Here is a 23,910-nt window from a genome sequence, read left to right on the forward strand (position 1 = left end):
AGGTTAAAACACAAAAGGGTATTGTGTAAACAAGTTTCAAAAATTGTATGTAACACATTTAAAATCATGGAAATGTCCATTGTTTTCCTCTTGTCACTACCACTGACTGGTGCTCATTCCAAATTAGCTGTAGCTCCAATCTATTCTTGCTACCTTCCTGATAAGAACTATTAGGATTACCAATGGAAAAGAAAACCTCTTCAATATGTACAATACAGAGAAGCATCTTGTTCCTTAGAACAATAATCATTACATGTGAAAAAACCCAAATTCATTAAGAAATTCTTGTGACCATCCTCCTACAACAGTCATTTGAAGTTTGCATATTTGCTACAAATATTTACAACTCTTTTGATAGCTGTCATCCCGGTGCACTTCGGGAAATGTACACTCAGAAAGCTATTTGTGTATCATCAGGCATTGTGAGACTATATGAAATAACTCATGACAAAAATTCAGACTATATAACCATGAAAAGTAAAATTTAGAGGAGGAAACAAAGAGCTAAAATTGGATATACACAGTAACACCATCAATGTCAAAATTCTTAACAAAATTAAGAAATTGAATATAAAATTCATTGGGTCCATAAATCAAAGGCATGTTCTGTCTTCTTAGTAAATGAAAGTCACAGTATTAAATGGATACAATTTATTTGAGCCCTTAATATACTTGCACCAGAGTTTGGGGACAGATATTAAACACATTTTTATTACAACACAAACACAAATAAATTCTCAAATTTAAGAACTACCATTGTGATGTAATCAATTATATGGTCATAAAACACTATCATGCTATAAACAATCATGATATTAAAATAAATGGTGATTTCATAAACTAATAGCATACTGCCATAATTGTGATGTCACAAAAACCATTGTACTATATTAAATAATTGAGGCCATAAAATTGCTATTGTGATTTCATAAATACAATTGTGATATTGACATCTATTGTGATGTCATAATACCATTGCAATGTCATCTTTTTGATATCATAAACCACTGATATTATGTAATAATCAGGATATTCTAAAAATCATTGGGATGTCATAATCTGTTCTGATACCATAAAAAGAATTGTGATATATAAGCAACAGTTGTGAAGTCATGAATCTATCAATTTGATGTCATAATACAATTGTGTTCCAAATCAATTATGATGTCATGAAACCATTATGTCATAAACCAATATTGTGATACAATAAACCTACCATTGGGAAGTTAAATTCCAATCTTTGTGATGTAATAAATGTAATTGCAATGCCATAAGTCATGGTTTTCAACTCAAAATAAACCATGACACCATAAAACAATATCATTAAAACATAAGTCCACCATGGGGTTTTAATGAATTAAACAATGTCTCTTCATAACCAATTGTTATGTCAAAAACTTCAGCAGGATATATAATTCAATTGTGACATCATGAAAACCATTATGCTATCCTAAAGAATTTTATAACACTGTGATATTTTTAAAAAATTGGAATGTCAAAATCAAATGTGGCATCACATAAATATTGTGGTGTTATAAAGCAATCAGTGTTATTTCAGAATCATGATTTCATAATCAAGTTTCTGATTCATAATCAATTTGGATATGATAAACCACCATTGTTATAAGCCAATGATGTGAAAGCATAATCAAACCACTGTGACATAATAAAATGACCATTTTAATGGCATAATCAATAGTGATGTCATATGCCATCATGCTGTCAAACAATTTTTATGTCAAAATCAATGGTGATATCATAAATCAACAGTGTTCTCATATGCAATTGTGATGTAAATAAATAGTATTGTGATATCACAATTCTGAGTTTCTAAAAACATTGTAATGTCTAAATCTATTGTAATGTACAAATCCATCATTGTGATGTCATTATCAGTTGTAATGTTAAAAACATAGTTATGATATTACAAACCAATATTTATGCCATAAAACTTCCATTGTGATGTCATAAATCCACTAGCTTTGTAATATTTGTGATGTCATAAACCACTGTTTTGATGTCATAAACTATTGCTATGTCATGATTGTGATGTCCTAAAATCCATTGTGATGTCATAATCAAGTATAATGCCATAAAATGTGATGTCACAATTAGTAAAAACAAACACACCACCATGATGTCATAAAACATTTTTTATGACAACATTAATTGTGATAACATAGAAACCATTGTGATGTTGTGGTTACCATCCTAATCAATTATGATGTGATAAACCTACAGTTCCATGTAACTGTGACTCAGTTACATGTGTTATTTAATTTTTAAAATTTTCTTTACTTTTAGAGCCCTGGAAAGATCTGGAATTTGGCTGAATGTTCTCCCAAACCATAAGTTAGAAGCTGCCTTAGAGAAGCTGGGTCAGGCACAAAACAAGACTGCCTCTTAGAAGGCTTCACAGTTGAGGTGTTGGATTTAGGCAGTGAGAGCTGACATGAAAACAGTATGGGAAATATCTTATGAAGAAGGTTTTGGAAAGGGAGAGGAGGCAGATGTCAGAAATGTCAGTACTGTGGGGAGCTGGAGCCACTGATGGAAGTTTGAGGGAAAGGGGCATTATGGTGGACCTGCAGGAGTTCCTCTCCCTTGCCACGATTGCTCTCAAGCCCCTGAACCTCTCACCTGGACTAATCCTCCAGGTTCAGATTTGACACAGTTGCCTCCCTCCTGCCTCCCAGAGAAGGCAGCCAGAAAACATCTCTGTAATATTGATGTAAAGACAAACTCCTTCAATGGCTTCTTTACTTGGGTGTAAAAATCTGAAGCCTTTCCAGGGCCTACAAGCCCTACATGACCCTGAACCCCTTCCCAGACTTCAACACCACCACAACCCATCTCCCTCCTCCTCCCAAGACCCTTTAACCCCGTCTTTTCAGTAGCATGTGGTCTTCCTTCCTGGAAAGTTCTTTTCTCAGATAATTGCATGGTTTATTCTTACTTGGAATGTTACCTTATCAGAATGTTAGTCACCCTTCATCATCTATATCAAAATCTACAGTCTCTTAGGTTCTGAGCTGACCCCCAGCCAGAAGGACTCAGGGAAAAGATTTAAGGAAATTGAATAGAGGTAAGGCTTACTTAATGCATAAGGCACACTGACAAAGCAACACAGGCATGCTCAGGAGAAAGAGCTACTGTTGTGTTATTTTTAAAATCTATCATCCATGTCAGCTCTCAAAAGTTCCTACCATCCCTGGTGCCTACAGATATGCTATATATAAAATATATATATACTATAGAATATATATGCTATATATAATATATATTAATGTTTTTATCTAGGAATAAAGTTTTACATCAACTGGAAAATATATAGGGGCAAATACTCTGTATGATATGCTCATACTATGGATGGTTTTCTAGTAATGTCAGGATGTCTTCTAAAGTATATCCATGCATTCTTATCATTGATGAGAGAAATATTTTAGTATCAGGTATCCTTGAAAAATATTTGTATTGTCCTATTTATTTTTAAGTATGATCATTTTAATAGATGGTGTTTTTATCTTGTTGCAGTTTAAATGTGCTTTTCATTAATGCACAGTATGTCCATATTTTGTAATCCCCTAATAGCCAGAATGGTTTATGTGCATATATATATATATATATATATATATATATATATATATATATATATACATATGTGTATATATACACATACACATGCACACACATAATTAACAGTTTTTATATATTCAGTTTTTAAATTGGAGAATTTATTTTTATCATGACTTTTACAGTTTCTTGGTAAATTTTACAGACAACTCCAGTATGTGTTTTTCACAAAGTTAAAAGTGTTTTGTAGATAGATGGTGGTGATGTACAATATTCTGTATATATTTAATACCATTGAAAATATTCATTTAATATTGGTAACAGGAAATTTTGTTATATTATTTATAATGTTGAAAGTGAAAAATTTGAAGATAGTTAACTTTAACTCTAGAAAAATATTTTGTTGAAGTGAAATGGACACTATGAGAAACAGTGACTTGATCAGTCCTTGTCCTGACCGTTGATGTACAATTTAATACTTTATCACTTTTAGTAATTTTTTGTTCTGCTTAATACTATTGGTTAAACTCTATAATTAACACACATTTATTCTTAGGTGTTGAAATTTAACTGAAAAGTGATCTCTGTTAAATATAAGAATGGGAAAGAGAGGGAGGAGATGTACAATTTGGAACATGCTCAAGCTGACTTGCCCCAAATGGTGGAGTTAGAAATGTACCAGGGTATTCCGATTTGATCCCATCAAGGTGGCATGTACCAATGTCATCTCACTAGTCCAAGTGATCAATCTCAGTTCACAATTGATCATACTGATAGGTCTAAAAGTCAAAGGGATCACATAAACAAGACTAGTGTCTGCTAATAGTAACTGATAGAATTAAAAAGGGAGAGAATGATCCAACATGGGAAGTGGGATGCACAGCAGACTCATAGAATGGCAGATGTCCTAAACAGCACTCTGGCCTCAGAATCAGCCCTTAAGGCATTTGGATGTGGCTGAAGAGCCCATGAGAGTATTTTAGGCATGAAAGCCAAGACAATCTAGCAAAAAAAATCTAAGAGATAAAGATGTCTGCAAGTGAGATCCCAGTAGAAAGAACAGGTCATCAAAGAAGGAGGTACCTTTCTCTGAAGGAAGGAAAGAACTTCCACTTTGACTATGACCTTGTCTAAATAAGATCGAAGTCGGTGAACTCAGAAGGCTTCCACATCCTTGACAACTCATGTCAAGAGCCTACAGAGATTACTGGTGGCATAAACAAGAGTGTCAATTTGTTAAGTCAACAACAGGAGTCACTGTGCACTTACTCCTCATGTAGGATCTCTGTCCTTAATGTGTTGTTCAACGTGGATTAATGCTATAACTAGTACTCCAACAGTATTATTTTTCACTTTGTGTTGCTATATAGGGGCAAACTGTTGAAATCATTACCTAATATATACTAAACTGATCTTCTGTATATAAAGAGAATTGAAAATGAATCATGATGTGATTGGAAGGGGAGAGGGAGCGGGAAAGGGGAGTGTTGTGGGTGGGAGGGAAGTTTTGGGAGGGGGAAGCCATTGTAACCCATAAGCTGTACTTTGGAAATTTATATTCATTAAATAAAAGTTTAATAAAAAAGAAAGAAAATATATGTAGTTATTCAGTGGTTTTCTAATAGTCTAAATGACTGTTCTTTTCCAGAGTTCTGGTGCAAATAGTCATGTTTCACATGAAGCAGCTGTTTTGAATAAGTGTATACTTGTTGGGAATATATGCTACTAAATTTCTTCTATTAAAGTGATGAAGGATGAATTTATAGCATTTTCTAGTTGTAGTTTAGTAATTTTTACATAATTTTAAAATGATATAATGTGTGTGTTTTCTTTCACAAAAGTTTTACCCTGATTATTTTTGTCCATAAAGAAATACTCTTGGGCAATTTAGAGAATAATTCCAGGTGTTACCCTCATATGTCTCTTGAAACTAGCACTGCTCAGTGAAAAACTGAGGGAAGTCAAAAGGGTATATTGTCCTACACAACTAAACCAGCATTTCCATGACTTTTCCTCACTTGTGATGTCTTATTGCAGAGTGAGTACAAATTGGAGATTAAATAAAAAATGGGGTCTCCTAATTAGGAAGTGCATGCAACTTGGCAATAGGTATAGTGGAAGAAAAATTAAAAGTGAAAATTTAAATGGAGATAGTCAAACATAATCAATGATAGAGGTGGTGTCATACAAATAAACTATTTGTATTGAAATTGATAAAAATTGGACTTAGAGCAAATAATTCTGGAAATATAATTTTTGACATCATGAAGATGATATTTTAGGAAATGCAAACAATATATTAGAAATGCAAAAAGACCGACCGGCGCTGTGGCTTAACAGGCTAATCCTCCACCTTGCGGCGCCGGCACACCGGGTTCTAGTCCCAGTTGGAGTGCCAGATTCTATACCGGTTGCTCCTCTTCCAGGCCAGCTCTCTGCTATGGCCCGGGAAGGCAGTGGAGGATGGCCCAAGTCCTTGGGCCTTGCACCCGCATGGGAGACCAAGAGAAGCACCTGGCTCCTGGCTTAGGATCAGCGCAATGCGCCGGCTGCAGCAGCCATTGGAGGGTGAACCAAGGGCAAAAAGGAAGACCTTTCTCTGTGTCTCTCTCTCTCTCACTATCCACTCTGCCTGTCAAAAAAAATGTAAAAAGACAACTTAGTATATCAGAAGGTACTAAGAATGATAGAGAAAATAAACACGGGCAATTAGGGAATAATGGTAGTGACAATGGGGACACTCTATCCAGCAGTGGTCAGGGCTGGCAGTTCTGAGGAATATACTGAAGCCGTGAGGAAACCTAGGGAAAGCTTTTCAGGTTGATAGAAAATTTTCCACAATCCTATAATAGTCATGAAGGCAGAAGTGTATGATTAGAGTACTAATCATAGGCAGAGTGAGCTAAATGTAGCAAGTTTTGGCAAGAGAGGGATGAGAACCCACTAGATGACATATTATAATGGGCACTGTCAGCTCTAACAATCAAGTTATTTTCTTTTTGATAAACAACTGAGTATAGTTCTGTGGTGAATGTGACTTTTGATCTTTGTATACATTGTAGAAAGATGCAATCAATCTCATTAATATGCATTACTTTGCCAAAGAATAATTTAGTGGGGAGCAAATTTAAAACCTATTCTTTTATTGTAGGCTGTTAATACTGAAATGAACCTAGGAGAGAAGATATTTCCTCAAAATTCAGATTCCATCATGTGTTTACAAACCCATGTGCTCTGTTAAAAAGCTCATCTGGTAGAATACAGGGCTTTACAATGGATATATGCTCAGGAGTATGACTACTGAGTGATATAATTCTGTTTCTGGTCTATAGATTTTTTTTAAGGTTTATTTATTTTTTAAAGATTTATTTATTTATTTGAAATCAGTGTTAGAGAGAAGGAGAGGTGGGGAGAGAGAGCAGTCTTCCATCCGCTGGAAGGATCCCAAGAACTTTGGCTATCTTTTACTGCTTTCCCACATCATTGCAGAGAGCTGGATCAAAGGTAGGGAGCCAGGACTTGGACTGGGGCCCATATAGGATGCTGGCACTGTAGGCAGTGACTTTACCTGCTATTACACAGTGCTGGCCCCTCCATAGACCTTTAAAACTTTGACTTTTTCTTTTCCACTTGGCACCTCCTCATGGCATGAACCATTTTCTTTATCTTCTGCATAACTGGATCTATTAACTTCTGTTAGATTAGCTATTATCAAAAATTCAAGATAGTAAGTGATAGTGTGGATGTGGAGAAATGGAACCCTTGCACACAGTGTGGGAATGTAAACTAGTACAGCTGTTTTGCATAAAAATCATGGTGGTCCCTTAAAAATGAAACATTAGACTTACCATGTTATTTGAAAATTCTGCATCTGGGTATTCATCCAAAGAAATTGAAATCATTTCAAAGATATACCTGCACTCACTTTTTCATTATGCTTTACAGCCAATATAGGAAAACAACATATATACCTATCAACCAATGAATACATGTCACAAGTACTTCCAGGAAAATATTACTTCTCATAAAAGTATAAAATTCTACCATTCAAAGTAACAATGGTTAATGGATCAAAAGGGAGACATAGGATTCCATACAATAATAATGGGGGAGGGCCAGGCACTGTGGTGCAGCAGGTAAAGCCAATGCCTGCAGTGCTAGCATTCCATATGGGCACCTGTTTCAGTCCCAGATGCTTCATTTATGATCCAGCTCTCTACTATGGCCTGTGAAAGCAGTAGAAGATGTCTCTAGTACATGTGCCCTGCACCCATTTGGAAGACCTGGAGGAGAATCCTGGCTCCTGGCTTTGGATCAGCACGGCTGCAGGAGTTATGGCCATCTGGGTAGTGAACTGTCACATGGAAGACATCTCTCTCCCTCTCTCTCTCTCTCTCTCTATCCCTCTATCTCTCTATCTCTGCCTCTCTGTAACTGCCTTTCAAATAAATAAATCTTAAAAAATAATAATGGGGGCCGGCGCCGTGGCTTAACAGGCTAATCCTCTGCCTTGCGGTGCCGGCACACCGGGTTCTAGTCCCGGTTGGGGCACCGGATTCTATCCCGGTTGCCCCTCTTCCAGGCCAGCTCTCTGCTATGGCCCGGGAAGGCAGTGGAGGATGGCCCAAGTGCTTGGGCCCTGCACCCGCATGGGAGACCAGGAGAAGCACCTGGCTCCTGGCTTCGGATCAGCGTGATGCGCTGGCCACAGCGGCCATTGGAGAGTGAACCAACGGCAAAAAGGAAGACCTTTCTCTCTGTCTCTCTCTCTCTCACTATCCACTCTGCCTGTCAAAAATAATAATAATGGTGAACTTTAACACCTAACTTCCATCAGTGTACATATGAAATGTACAAAAATGAAAAAATATAACTAAGCTACTAATAGACCAAAAAGCCTAATGACATCTATAACACACTTCATCCTACAGCTACAGAGTATACATTTTTTTCATTTCTTGGAACTTACTCTAAGATAGACCATAGGCTAAGCCATGAAGCAAGACTCAATAAGATCAAGAAAATTAAAATTATATCATGTATCTTTTATGATAAAAATGGAATGGAACCTGAAAAAAACTTAATAAACTCTAGGAAATATACAAGGATGTGGAGACTGAACAACATATACCTCAATGAATAGTGGATAAAAAATGGAAATAATAAATTCTGAAAAATTAATGAAGACAACAGCACAATATATCAAAACTTATGGGATATAGCAAAAGCAGTGTTAAGAAGAAATATTACAGCAGTTAGCACCTATATCAAGAAGTTAAAAAGGCATCAAATAAATGCTCTAACAATGCATCACAAGGACCTAGAAAAAAAGAACAAACCCCAAATTAGTACGATGAAAGAAATAATTAAACTTCAAAAAAATAAAACAAGGCTAAAGTTGTGGCAAAGTAAGCTAAGCCTCCATCTGTGGTGCCAGTATCCTATAGGGGCATTGGTTCATGACCCAGGTGCTCCTTTTCTAATGCAGCTCTCTGCTTAAGGTCTGGGAAACCAATGGAAGATGCCCAAGTGCTTTGGCCCCTGTACCAATGTGGGAGACCCAGAAAAAGTTCTGGATTCTGACTTAGATCAGCACAGGTCAGCCATTTGAGGAGTGAACCAGAGGATGAAGACCTTTTTCTCTGTCTCTTCCTATCTCTGTGCTAACACTGCTTATCAAATAAATACTTTAATAAATTAAAACAAAAAAGATACAAAAGAGTGAAATGTGGAATTATTTTTTGAATAAAATGATACACTATTGACTCAACTAATAAAAAAGGGAGAAGACCTAACTGTTATTTTTCTTTTTAAACTAATATAAATTTCCAAAGTACAACTTTATTATAGCACCTTTTTTGTTAATTTTGGCTTTGACTGCCTGTGCCTCCAGGGTCTTTTCCAAGAAGTCTTTGCCTGTGCCTATATCTTGCAGGGTTTCTCCAATGTTTTCTAATAATTTGATGGTGTCAGGTCATAGATTTAGATCTTTAATCCATGTTGAGTGGAATTTTGTGTAAGGTGTAAGGTAGGGGTCTTGCTTCATGCTCTGCACGTGAAAATCCAGCCCTAACTTGTTAAAATCAGATGAAAAGGAAAATGTAACAAGAGATATCAAAGAAATAAAAAGAATCATCAGGAATTACTATGAAGAGCTGTATGCCAACAAATTATAGAAACCTAGAAGAAATGGATAGATTCCTGGATTCATACAATCTACCAAAATTGAGTTATGAAGAAATAGAAAACCTAAATGGACCAATAACCAAGATATTGATTCAACCAGTAATAAAGACCTTCCCAAAAAGTAAAACCTAGGACTTATGGATTCACTGCTGATTTTCTACCAAATCTTTAAAGAGACATTAACTCAATTCCTCTCAAACTATTGTAAACATTTAACATAAACTCCTCCCAAGTTCTTTCTACTAGTCCAGCATCACCTTTATTCTAAAATCAGAGAAAAATATAAGGAAAGAAGTATAGACCATTATCCCTTCTGAACATAGATGCAAAACTCTTCAACAAAATACTAGTTAATCAACTCCAAAATTAATCAGAAAGATCATCCATCTGGAACAAATGAGATTTATTCCTGTTATGCAGAGTTACTTCAACATTCCAAAATCAATAAATGTGATAAATCAGATAAGTCAGAGCCACAGATCTTATTGGCTCTAAGCTGAAAAGCCCTTCACTCAGCCCAACTTCCAAAGTGAACACTGCAGCTGAGGGGACAGCCAAGTAGGGTCAGCAACATTGCAGGCAGAATTGTAAATTTCCTGTTAGATATGCCACTTGCCTTTACCTGGCCAGCTCTCCTCCCAGGCCAGCCAAGTAATGAAAGTCAACAGAGTGCCTTCCCCTAGGAGGTTCACACCTCCCTTAGGATATACCCCATGTGAAGAGATAGATAGGTCTGGGCCTCTTAACTTACAAGGCCTAAAGCCCAACAGATTATTATCAAGCCCCTTCTATCAGGTTCTATTTGCCTCTCAATCAGAAACCTTAATTGTAGCTTAGACAGCACCTTTCTTAGCTCCTCTAATAATGACTCTGTCCTTTGTTCTAGACCCTGTCTAGTGCACTTGGGCCTCATTCCTTTGTAATCATAACCTCTACTCTACCACCAATGGCTCTACTCCCAACCTGTGTGTACTGATGGTCCTCTTCCCCACTTAATGCTGTATAATTGTTCAGACCTGGTTAATGCCTCTCTTAGGATCATTGGTTACTATCCTCACCCTGTCTTTTATGACCTTGTCTAAATATGATCAGAGTCGGCAAACTTGGAAGGCTTCCATAGCCTTGGCAACTCATGACGACAGCCTAGGATGGTTACTGGCACCATAAACTAGAGTGTCAATTTGTTGGGTCAACAACAGGAGTCACTGTGCACTTGCTCCTCATGTGGGATCTCTGTCCTTAATGTGCTGTACATTTTGATTTAATGCTATAACTAGTTCTCAAACAGTATGTTTCACTTTGTGTTTCTATGTGGGTGCAAACTGTTGAAATCTTTATACTAAATTGATCATCTGTATATAAAGAGATTTGAAAATGAATCTTGATGCAAATGGAAGGGGAGAGGGAGCGGGAGAGGGGAGGGTTGCGGATGGGAGGGAAGTTATGGGAGGGGGAAGCCATTGTAATCCATAAGCTGTACACTGGAAATTTATATTCATTAAATAAAAGTTAAAAAAAATAAATTAATTAATTAAAAAAATAAAATAAAAATTAAGTACAGGAAACAATTTAACACAATAAATACAACAACAACAACAACAAAAACATATGGTTACCTCAAAAGATGCAGAGTGAACTTGTGATAAAATAGAACATGCTTTTATGATAAAAACCTTAAGGAAATGGATATAAAAGGAACATTCCTCAAAACAATCAAAGCATTATATGACAAACATACAGAAAAATTATATTGAATGGTAAAAAGCTGGAAACATTTCCATCATGATCCAAAACCATAACAGGATGCTTGGTTTGACCACAATCAATATACTTCTAGAAGTTTTATCCAGAGCCATTGGGCAAGAAAAAGAAATCAAAATTATTCAAATTGAAGCAAGGTAATCAAATTTACAGGTGATATGATCCTTTATATAGGGAACCAAAATACTCCTCTAAGAGACTGAAGGAACTCACAAGAGTTTGGTTACATTTAAAATCAACATGGAAAACTCCACAGCATTTGTATACTGAAAATTACAAATCATTAAAGAGAAAACATAGGAAGACACAAAAAATGGAAAAATATACCATGTTAATAAATTGAAAGAATGAATGTCATCAAAATGTCCATATAACCAAAAGCAACATACAGATGCTATGTGATCCAATCAAAATACTATAGACATGCTAAAATCCTCATGGAAACATGAAAGCTTGAATGGCTAAAGCCATCTTAAAGAACTAAGACAAAGCCATAGGCATCATAATACCAGATTTCAAGACATACTACAGGGCAGCTAAAATTAAAAAAAAAATAAAACACACTAGTACTGACACAGAAATAAACATGTGGGCCAATGGAACAGAATATAGTCCCAGAAATTAATCCATATGGCTGCAAACAGCTAGTTATTGAAAAATGAACTAAAATCAATCCTTGGAGAAAAAATGGATACCTTTATGCAGAAGTATGTAAAAACCCTTTTAAATTCTTTACAAAAATCATCTCACAATGGATCACGGACCTAAACTCAAGTCCTGAAACCATCAAACTACTAGAGGAAAATATATAGGAAAACTCTAAGTCTTTGCAATAGGTAAATACTTCTTGGATAAGACCTAAAAAATACAGGCAATTACAACAAAAAGAGGCAAATGGGATTACATAAAGCCAAGGAGCTTCTGCACTGCAGTGGAAACATTTCAACCAAGTGAAAAATGGGAGAAAATATTTGCAAAGTATACATTTGATAAAGGATTAATATTGAGGTTATATAAGGCACTCAATATACTCAACAACAGAACAAAACAAACAGGTCAGGTAAGATTATGAACAAACATTTTTCAAAGGATTAAGTATAAATTGTTAGGCGCCACATAAAAGATACTCAGGATCAATAGCTGTCAGGCATTATGAAATTGCAAATAACCAAAATTAGTATTAACCTCACACCAGTTAGACTAGCTATCATGCAAAAATCAAAAATTTATAAATCCTGGCAAGGCTGTGGGGGAATGTGAACTCTTAGAATCATTATGGTGGAGTGTATGGATATACATCAGAAACCAAAACTAGATCTTCCATATGACCCAACCATTCCACTCCTGGGAATTTATCCAAATTAAATGAAATCAGCATAGGAAAGCATTATTTGTACCTGTGTATAGTACCTCAACTCACAGTAGCTAAGATATGAATTCAACTCATCAATTAATAACTGGTTGTAAAACATGGTACCTGATACTTTTTGTAGGAGCATAAGTAGGTTCACAAGGAGATATAATAGATATAGATAAAATAGTCAAAATTGCTTTGAAATACAGAAAAGTTGCAGACACTTAAATCAGGGAAATTGTAAGCTGTTTATTTTTTGTTTAAAGATTTATTTGAGTTACACAGAGAAAGAAGGAGAGACAAAGAGATTTTCCATCCACTGGTTCATACCCCAATTGGCCACAATGGCCAGAGCTTTGCCTTTCTGAAGCCAGGAGACAGGAGCTTTTTTTCAGTCCCCCACATGGGTTCAGGGGACCAAGAACTTTCACTATCTTCTATTGCTTTCCCAAGACATAGCAGAGAGCTGGATTGGAAGTGGAGCAGCCAGGACTCGAGCCAGTGCCCATATGGGATACCAGCACTGCAGGTGGCAGTTTTACCTGTTTCACTACATTGCTGGCCCCAGTGTATTTCAACAATCTTTTTTTCTTTTTGAAAATTTATTTAAGGTATACAGGTTTCATGTGTTTCATGAATATCGATTTGAGAACATAGCAATATTTTCCTCTCCTCCCTCCCACCATCCAACTCTTCTTCCTCCTTCCCCTTGTATTCCCACAAATAATCTTGAAACTTTGGAAATAGTGTTTCAATATAATGCATGGACACTTTAAAGTGAATGGCCAATGTTGACACAAAAAAATGTGAAAAACACATTTTATCAAAATGATTCCATAGACCATGAAGATGGAAGGTGCTGGGACAACTCAAAAAATTTTCAGTGAATTTATCATATTACAATGTAAATACCCAAAAGAACGATCATATGTTTGTAGTGCCAATATTGGTGTGGTTAGTAATATTGATGACATGGGGTGAAAATAACAAAATGAAAGGCAAAATAAAATAAGAAATCTGATGCACATAACAAAGAAGCGGGAGATGGGAAGGTTGTGGTGGGAGGGAAGTTATGGGGGGAGAAAGCCATTTTAATCCATAAGCTGTACTTTGGAAATTTATATTTATTAAGTAAAAGTGAAAAAAAGAAAACATTAGTATACAAGGCAGCTAAAATTTTATTGCTTTAAATTTCATAGTTCATAGATGCAAACATAATGATACTTCCCTCTCTCCCATCATAATTTCTTTCTTTCAAAATATCACACCTTATACAATGATTTATACAACTAAATGTCAATTAAATTTTCAAAGTGTATTAAGAAAAAATAAAATTGGAGCTATCCATAATCTTTTTCCTTTTCAGGAAGATATTAAATACTTCTTTTTATTAGGTACATTTAATTATAATATCATTTTTCTCTAATGACTTTTTTGGACAGGCAGAGTTAGTGAGAAAGAGAAAGGTTTTCCTTCCATTGGTTCACCCCCCCCAAATGGCCGCTATGGCCAGCACACTGCACCGATCTGAAGCCAGGAGCCAGGTGCTTCCTCCTGGTCTCCCGTGCAGATGTAGGGGCCAAGCACTTGGGCCATTCTCCACTGCACTCCCGGGCCACAGCAGAGAGCTGGACTGGAAGAGGAGCAACAGGGACAGAATCCAGCACTCCAACTGGGACTAGAACCTGGGGTACCGGTGCCACAGGCAGGAGGATTAGCCTAGTGAGCTGTGGCATTAGCCTTCTCTAATGACTTTTAACAAAGAAAAATATATATACACATATAATTTTCCAAAATGAAAATGATGAGTATAGGAATGTAACATCCCCACAACTTTTCATATCCTTTTATAATATCTTACTTTTTTTTGTCATCCACTACCCTGATTTACACAATCGCTAGTCTTTTTTCTATGTGAATTAGTTCGTATTTTATAAAAAATTTTATAAACAAAAGTTATAAAGTATATATTTTTAAACATGCTTTTGCTCAATATACTTTTTTTCTGAGAATCACCTATGGTGTTGCATGTGTTTTTATAGTATTCTAACTTTTATTTAAATAAGAACAGCTTTCATGTGTTTCATATATACAATTTTGAGTACATAATAATACTTCCCACCCTTCTTTCCTCCCTTTCTCCTTCAGCTTTCCTTTTTTTTTCTTTGAATATTTTCAGTAACATAGCTTTCAGTTTACTTTATAACCAAGGCTCCATTGAATAAAGAACTCTTAACAAATAGAAAGCAGCTCTCAACAAAGAAAGCAGAAAGACCACAATTCTTCAGGAGTATACAAAAGGACTAAAAACAATAATTAAATCTCAAGATGTCAATTTCACTCATAAATGTTACTATTTTTGTACTCTGTATATTGACTAAGAGAAAACATATTTTTTTTTAATTTTTGGATCTGAGTTATTTCACTAAGCATAGTGATCTCCAATTCCACCCATTTTGTTGCAAAAGAAAGAATTTAATTCTTATTTTATGGCTGCGTAGTATTCCATAGTGTGTGTGTGCGTATACATACATATATTCCACAGTGTGCATTCCATTATATATATATATATATATATGTATGTGTGTGTATGTATATATATATAGTAGTGTTCCACATATATAGTACATGGTATATGTGTGTGTGTGTGTGTGTGTATACTTTCTTTAGTCTTCAGTTGATGGACATATTTGTTGATTCTGTGTCTTAGCTATTATGAATTGAGCAGCTATAAACAGAGGTACAGGTAAGTTTCATAGCTGATTTAATTTCCTCTAGGTAAATTCCCAGGAGTGAGATGGTTGGGTTGTATGGTAGATCTGCTTCCAGATTTCTGAGGAATCTTAGTGCGGTAACCCATAATGGTTGTACTAGTTAATAGTCTCACCAAAAGAATATTAGGGTTCCTTTTTCTCCACGTCTTCACCAGTATTTCTTATTTGTTGATTTTTGGATGATAGCCATTCTAACTAGGGTAAGATAATAACTCATTGTTGTTTTTATTAGCATATCCCTGTTGGCTAGTGAACCTGTGCATTTTTCCTATTGGCCATTTGTATATCATCCTTTGAAAACATCCTGTTGGTGTCCTTTGCCTATTTTTTGTTTGTTTGTTTTTTAATCAATTTATTTATTTAAAAGGCAGAGTTACAGAGAAAGAATGAGAGACAGAGAGATCTTCCATCTTCTGATTCACTCCCCAAATGGCTACAACTAGCAAGGTTAGCCCAAGGCAAAATGAGGAGCCAGAGTTTTTCTGAGTCTCCCATGCAGGTGTAGTGGCCGAAAGACTTGAGTCATCCTGCTCTGTTTTTCCAAGCACATCAGCAGGGACCTGGATAGGAAGGAGAATAGCTGAAACTGGAACCAGCATCCATAAAGGATGCTGCCATTCCAGGCAGTGGTTTTAACTCATGGAGCCACAGCACCATTCCCTGCCCATTTCTGAACTGGAAATATTTGTTTCATTGTTGAGTTTTTCATGCTCTATGTATCTTGGATATAGATCCTTTATCAGATGCATAATCTGCAAATGTTTCTCCCTTCCATCGGTTGCCTCTTCACTTTGTTGAATACTTTCTTTGTTGTTGAGAAACTTATTTTATCTTGATATAATCCATTTGTCTATTTTTGCTCTTATTGCTGGTTCTTCTGGGATTTATCCAAGAAGTTCTTATGACAATGTCTTTCAGTGCTCCCTCTGTGTTTTTCCCTAGTAATTTGATGGTTTCAGGTCTTATGTTTAGAGTCTTGATGCACTGTGGGTTGATTTTTTATAGGGTGTAAGGCAGGTGTCTTGTTTTATAATTCTGTATTTGGAGATCAAATTTTCCCAAGATCTTTTGCTGAAGAGACTGTCCTTTCTCCAGGGAATGATCTAATTTTATTTATCAAAGATTAGTTGGTTGTAGCTGTGTAGATTTGTTTCTGGGGTTTCTGTTGGTCCACATGTCTATTTCTGCACCAGTGTTAAGCTATTTTGATTATGACTATTTTATTATGTGTCTTGAAATCTGATATTGTGATGCACCCAGTTTTGTTTTCATTGTGTAAGATTGTTTTAGCGTTTTGGGGTCTCTTAAGTTTCCATATGAAGTTTAGGGTAATTTATTTTGTATAACCATGAAGAATATTGTTGGTATTTAGGCTGCAATAGCATTGAACCTGCATATTGCTTTAGGTAGTGTGGAATTTTTTTTTTAGCCAGTATCTGCAGGAACAAGTAGGGAGGTCATTTCTCTGGGTGCATGAACTGGAAATATGGTTTTACTGTGCACACACCATGGGGGACACTGAGAATCAGTCTTTTTTAACTTTTATTTGATAAATATAAATTTCCAAAGTACAGCTGATGGATTAAAATGGCTTTCTCCCCCCATAACTTACCTCCCACCCTCAACCCTCCCATCTCCCACTCCCTCTCCCATTCCATTTGCATCAAGATTCAAATTAGGTAGTGTGGATATTTTAATGATATTCATTCTTCTGGAACATGAACATTGAAGATTTTTTCCATTTTTGTGTCTTCTATTTCTTGCACTACTATTTTGTAAATTTCATTGTAGAGATCTTTCACGTACATGGTTAAATTTATCCCAAGGAATTTGAATTTTTGAGCTATCATGAATGGCACTGATTATATATGTTCTCTTCAGCCATGGCATTGCTAAATATAGTTCTAGAAGTTTTAGCCAGAATAATTAGGCAAGAAAAAGAAATCAAAGTGATACAAATTGGAAAGGAGGAATTAAGATTATCTGTGTTGGCAGAGGATATGATCCTCTATATACAGGAACCAAAAGACTAAAAGAATACCAGAATAAGGACGTTTCTCAAAGTTGCAGGATATAAAATCAATCTGTCTTGATTAGTTGGTCTATTTAGGTTTTCTGTGTCTTTGTGCTTCATTTTGGTAAATTTATGTGTCCAGAAATCTTTTCTTGTAAATTTCCCAATTTGTTGACATATTGCTATTTGCAGTAATTCCTGATGATTCTTTTTCCCCTGTGGCATCTGTTGTAATATCTCATTTTTCAACCTTATTTTATTAATTTGAGTCATCTCCCTTTTTTGGTTAGTTTATCCAATGGTTTATCAACTTTGTTTATTTTCTTCAATAAAGGTCTTCATTTAATTGATCTTTGTATCATTTTTAATTTCAATTTTGCTTATTTCAACATAATTTTATTATTTCCTTCTACTAAGTTTGAGTTTGGCTTGTTTTTGTTTGTTTAGGTCTTTGAGTTGTATTGTTAGGTCATTTATTTGATGCCTTTCCAATTTGTGATGTAGGAACTAATTGCTATAAACTTTCCTGTTAACACTGCTTTTGGTATGTCACAGTTGTCGGACCCTCGCCAGCAAGGATCCAACGCAGTCACGACACGGTCACTGTTCATCGGTTCTCAAGGAATTTTCACTCTTTCTCAGTTTTCAAGGAACTTTCACACTTTCTCAGTTCGCAAGGAACTTTATATTTGTGGGGAGAGAAGGAAAGTGGGGAGAGGAGAAAAGAGGAGGAGGGGGTGGCTGCGCCGGCCCACCCAGATCCCAATGTCCCTTTATGCTGATATTGTCCAATCAGATGAAAGGGCACGTATAGCCTCAGGTCGAAAGTTCATCTGTTTCACCTGGTTCTTTCTAGTTGTTTATGCAGAGTCCACTCTGTTTCATCTGTTTCACCTGGTTGTTTTCGTAGGCCTTGTGGTCGACCGATTGCTGCAAACTATATAAAGAAGGTTCCCACAGGTGGCCAGCCTGCGGTTCCCCACAACAGTCGTTTTGATATGTTGTAGTGTCATCTTCATTCATTTATAGGAATTATAATTTCTCTTTTGATTTCCTTCATGATCCACTGTCCATTAAAGAGCAAGTTTTGATGACTCCGTGTATGTGCATATTTTCTAGGGTTTCTTATGTTCTTAATTTCCAACTTTATTGTTTTCAGAAAAGATATATGATGTAATCTTAGTGTGTGTTTTTTTTTTTTTTGAACTTGTTGAACATTTGTTTCATGGCCTGGGATAGGGTCCATCTTAGAGAAAGTTCCATGCCCTAATGAAAAGAGTGTGTATTCTGCAGATGTGTGTTCTGTAGGCATCAATTGTATCCATTTGGTCACTACAGTAGATGCATCCCTGTTTATAGCTAAGTTGTATTCATTTTTAAGGCCACACTATAGTTGGTTTATGTACATTTGAATTGTTCTCACTATTATAGTTCTCAGTGTGTAGTTCCTAAGAAAAGGCCTGTTTTTCAAATTGTACTATTTTATGGCTCTACCTGCTGTGACAAAAGTGTCCATTTTTTTGATTCTTCTTGATGCATGATGATGCTATACTTTTACATGGAAAGCACTCTAATACATTCATAGTGGAATCTCATGACTGTTTTAATTTGAAATTCCCAAATAATTTAAGAACACTTTTTTCAGTGCTCATTTAACATCTGTGTATCTTCTTGGATAAGCGTCTGTTTAAAATTTTGCTCATTTTAAAGTGAATTGTTTTATTATTGAGTTTTGAGATATTTATTCTGAATGAACATTCTTTCAAAGATGTGATTTGCAGATGTTTCTTTCAGTCTGTGACTTGTCATTGTGTTCTTCTAATATTATGTTTCGAACATAATTTTTTAAGTACAATGAAGCCCGATCTTGGCCCTCTCTCTCCTCTCCCCCGGTTAATGTCAGATTTAAAAAGCTTTGCCTAACTCAAAATTAGAAAGTTTTTTCTCATTCTTTTTCCATTAAGTGTAAATGTTAGGTTTAGGTAAATTATCTATTTAGTTTAATTTTTCATGTAGTGCAAAGTATAGATCAAGATTCATGTCTTTGCAAATGAATATCCACTTGGTCTAAAACCATTTGTGGAAATGACATTCCAATCACCATTAAACTGCCTGTGTATCTTGGATAGTCAATTGATTATGTTCATGGCAATCTTTTTTCAGACCTCCTGTCCTGTTTCATTCATATTTTTGTCTTTATGTTAATATCACACTATCTTATTCTCTGCTGCTTTAAAATGGAATTTAAAATAAAGTTCTCATGCTTTTTATACTGTATACTTCCAATTTATCAAAGTAAAATTTCTATATTATTTTTACTATACGTTATTTTACTAGAAAAATACTTCACAATGAGTTTTATATATTTCTATCTAAAATCTTTTCTAAATGTTCACTTCTTTACCAAAATTGATTACACACAATTTTGTATTCAATTCTAAATATATATTAGTTTGGGGGCAGTGTTTTGTGAAGTGGTTAACTCAAAATTTGGGATGCCTGTATCCCATATTAGAGTGCCTTATAGGAGTTCAAATTGCTCTGCATCTATCTGGCTTCCTGCTAATACTCATCTTTGTAGGCAGCAGAGGATGGATCAAATATCTGTTTCACTTCCCCCAACATGGTAGACCTTAATTGTTTTCTGGGTTTCTGTCTTGGGTATGATCCAGCCATGGCTGTTGTGGACATTTGGAACATGAACTACCAGATGGAAGATCTTTCTACATCTATCTCTTTATGCCTTTCTAATAAAACAGTAAATAAATAAATAAATAAATAAATATGTATTATTTGTTTAATTTTTCTTGAATAACAGCTAAGACACTTTACTGATTTATTTCCTATTATGCCCACTGACTTTTGCTATAGTTATCAATTTGGGAGGTTTGTTTGTGTCACATTTTATCATTGATTTCTGTTAGTATAATTATTATTATTGTATCTTCAAACATGTTTTAATGAACTTTCTTCATATAATTCTTACAGTTTCTTGAATTAAGAGTCTACTTACCATGCTATGCATGTTATTTTCTTATTAAACATGATGTTTACATTTTAAGTCCAAGTAGAATTACAATATCATTTTAAACATTCAGATATAAGTCCAAATAAGGACACAATTTATTCTCTGATTATGAATAAACTTTTCAGCCAAGTATCTATCTTATATTTTCACTTTGTTCTAGTCTTCAAATCATGTACTAGTAGAGGCATGGGAATATTAGTGTACATTTTTACTTGCTTTTATAGTATTCAATCATAACAGGGAGGAACTCTCAAGAGTAGAGTATGAAAATATGCTTATTACTATCCCTGCTTTTAACTGCTACAATTTCTGTTATTTTATAATAAATAAGAGATAAGTCTAGCTTTTCAGACCATTCTGTTCTTACAGATAATTCTTTTATATGCTTATCTAATTATTACTTTTTAAAAGGGAATTTTGTAAGGCCCTAAGAAGAGTTGTTTGAGAAGTTTTTGATTAATTAAAGAAGTGATAACATTGCATCATTTAGTCTTTTCAGGAAAAACATCATATTGCCGGCGCTGCAGCTCACTAGGCTAATCCTCCGCCTTGCGGCGCCGGCACACCGGGTTCTAGTCCCGGTCGGGGCACCAATCCTGTCCCGGTTGCCCCTCTTCCAGGCCAGCTCTCTGCTGTGGCCAGGGAGTGCAGTGGAGGATGGCCCAAGTGCTTGGGCCCTGCACCCCATGGGAGACCAGGAGAAGCACCTGGCTCCTGCCATCGGATCAGCGCGGTGCGCCGGCCGCAGTGCGCTACCGCGGCGGCCATTGGAGGGTGAACCAATGGCAAAAGGAAGACCTTTCTCTCTGTCTCTCTCTCACTGTCCACTCTGCCTGTCAAAAAAAAAAGAAAAGAAAAGAAAAACATCATATTATCTGCTTTGTTCACCTTCCTTGTGTGTGTCAACTGAGTTTTGCAGTTTACATAATATGTGTTGATAATTTTTATGTTGACATTTCTAGACAGTATACATGTTGTTACTGTAAATGACATCTTAAAAAAATTGGATGTCTGTAGCTAATTGCTATGAATGAATTTTATGTACAAGTCTTTAGGGAATTCAAGATGTAAGAAAAACAAAAATAAATTTTAAAAAATTAAGGAAGCCTTCCATTAATTCCCCTTTTTAATAAATTATTGTAATTAAAAGTTGGAATAGTTACTATTCAGAGTACATAATTACTCTCAAAATTTTTTGAAACACCCAAATTTATCATTGCTTAAAGGTAAATTATTTTGATCTAATGTAAATTACACTTTAAGATACCTTTTGTTTTTAAGCAAACAAAAATTCCCCATACTCAAAATTCCATAGCTGAAGACAAGCCCTTATATCCTTTATTTATACTTTAGAAGCAGTATACAAATCTAGACTGCTAGTGACATTGAGGGCATTTGTGAAAAAATATATTCTGATACAAGAAAATACACAGAGTTTAGATAGATAGAGTCAAACAGTGATCAATAGTCTATAGATGGACATCAAAAGAACATACAGAAAGGACTATTTTTAATTAGTATTACCCTAACATTAAATAGGTAGGATAGAAAAGAGTTCCATAAGATTTCAAAGAAAATGAAGAAATAAGTTGCTGCCACAAACAGAAATGTCCTTGCCAAACATAGTTGTTTGTACTGTTTGCTAATGAGTTAATAAATGTGTGTGCCAAGCAGTTATTAAAATAAATAGCATAGACTGAAAACACTCAAGCCCTCCTTGAAGATACATGATATCAAAAGTAGTGACGTGCAAAATAATTGGTAGAGCAGGAAATGATAAAACAATGGTAGCTTGATGAGACAATGGTAAACGATGTTGCCTACAGTCAGAAAGGGAGTAAAGGTTTGCTAATGTGGCCATTTCTGAATGGTTGTGAGTTAAGGAGAACTGAAAGTTATTTACATTACTTACAATTTCGATTGACAAAAGTAAACAGAGTAGTCACAATGATTAGAATAAGATAAGGTATAATTGTGGAAAATTTCAAAATCTATGCTTTCAGTATAAGAAGGGGGACAGTGAAAAGTCAAAAGAAAAAAAGCTTTAAGGTGTTTTAAAGTAGCTTCCATGGTAGGTGACTGTGTTCATGCTTTATATTAAAAGCTAGTGGTTCTTTACATTTCCTGAATCAGATAGCAAGGATCTTTAAATAGTTCATGGAAAATGGGTATTATGATGAAAAATGTAATCACAGATGTCAAAAATGTTTATACCAGAATAAACTTACCTTTATTCCCTTTTCACATAAACTTTTTAAATTACTCTCTCTCTTCCAATGTAGAGTAGAAAAAACTAATTCTTTCTTGCAAATGTCAGTGATTGCTCTTTGAAAAAGTTTATTTGAAAGGCAGAGTTAGAGAGAGAAGGAGAAAGAGATCTTCCATCTATGGACTCACTTCCCAAATGGCCATAAGAGCCAAGGCTTGGCCAAACAGAAGCCAGGATCCAAGTGTGTCACCTTGGTCTTCTTTGTGAGTGGGTGCAGCAGCCTAAGTATTTGGGCCATCCTCCACTGCTTTCCCAGGAACATTAGCAGGGAGCTAGGTCGAATGTGGCACAATCAGGACTTGAACTGGCTCCCATGTGGAATGCCACAGGCAGCTTTACCAGCTATCCCACAATGCAGTCCCCTGTTGCTTTCCTTTTCAAAACTGTGTGAATTGACTAGTGTTAGTGACTGGAAATCATCAGTGGTACTTGCATAATGGAAATAGGCAAATGATATAAAGTTGTTTGGGTGTTTCTTCTTCCCTTCCCTTCCCTTCCCTTTCCTTACTTTACTCTTCTTGATACCAACCCCTTCAATAACTCTCTCTCTCTCTCTCTCTCTGTCTCTCAACAGAGAGCCACTTGTTAGCCTTTACTACTGGTCCCTTCTATGTAAAGTTTACTTATTCTTATACAAATGAGACTTGTGAGCCTCATTATAGGCATCCTATAAAATCTCTGAAATACATTGATTTATTCTGTGAGAATCCATGGAATATGACTAGGAACCATTCTGTACTTATTGTAAATATTGTATTACTAAATTGAACAGCAGGACAGAAATACAATTTAAAATCATTAACCGAGATACCTGGTAGACTCTGAAACAACAGATAGACATCTACAAAAGTTTGAATGAAAATATCCTCCAATCCCTGACTCATGATCTAGGGGAACTATTCTAAAATGTGAGGAGTGGGCACTGTAGTACAATGCATTCAGGTGCTGATT

Source organism: Lepus europaeus, unplaced genomic scaffold, assembly GCF_033115175.1.
Source record: "Lepus europaeus isolate LE1 unplaced genomic scaffold, mLepTim1.pri SCAFFOLD_92, whole genome shotgun sequence".
NCBI lineage: Eukaryota > Metazoa > Chordata > Mammalia > Lagomorpha > Leporidae > Lepus > Lepus europaeus.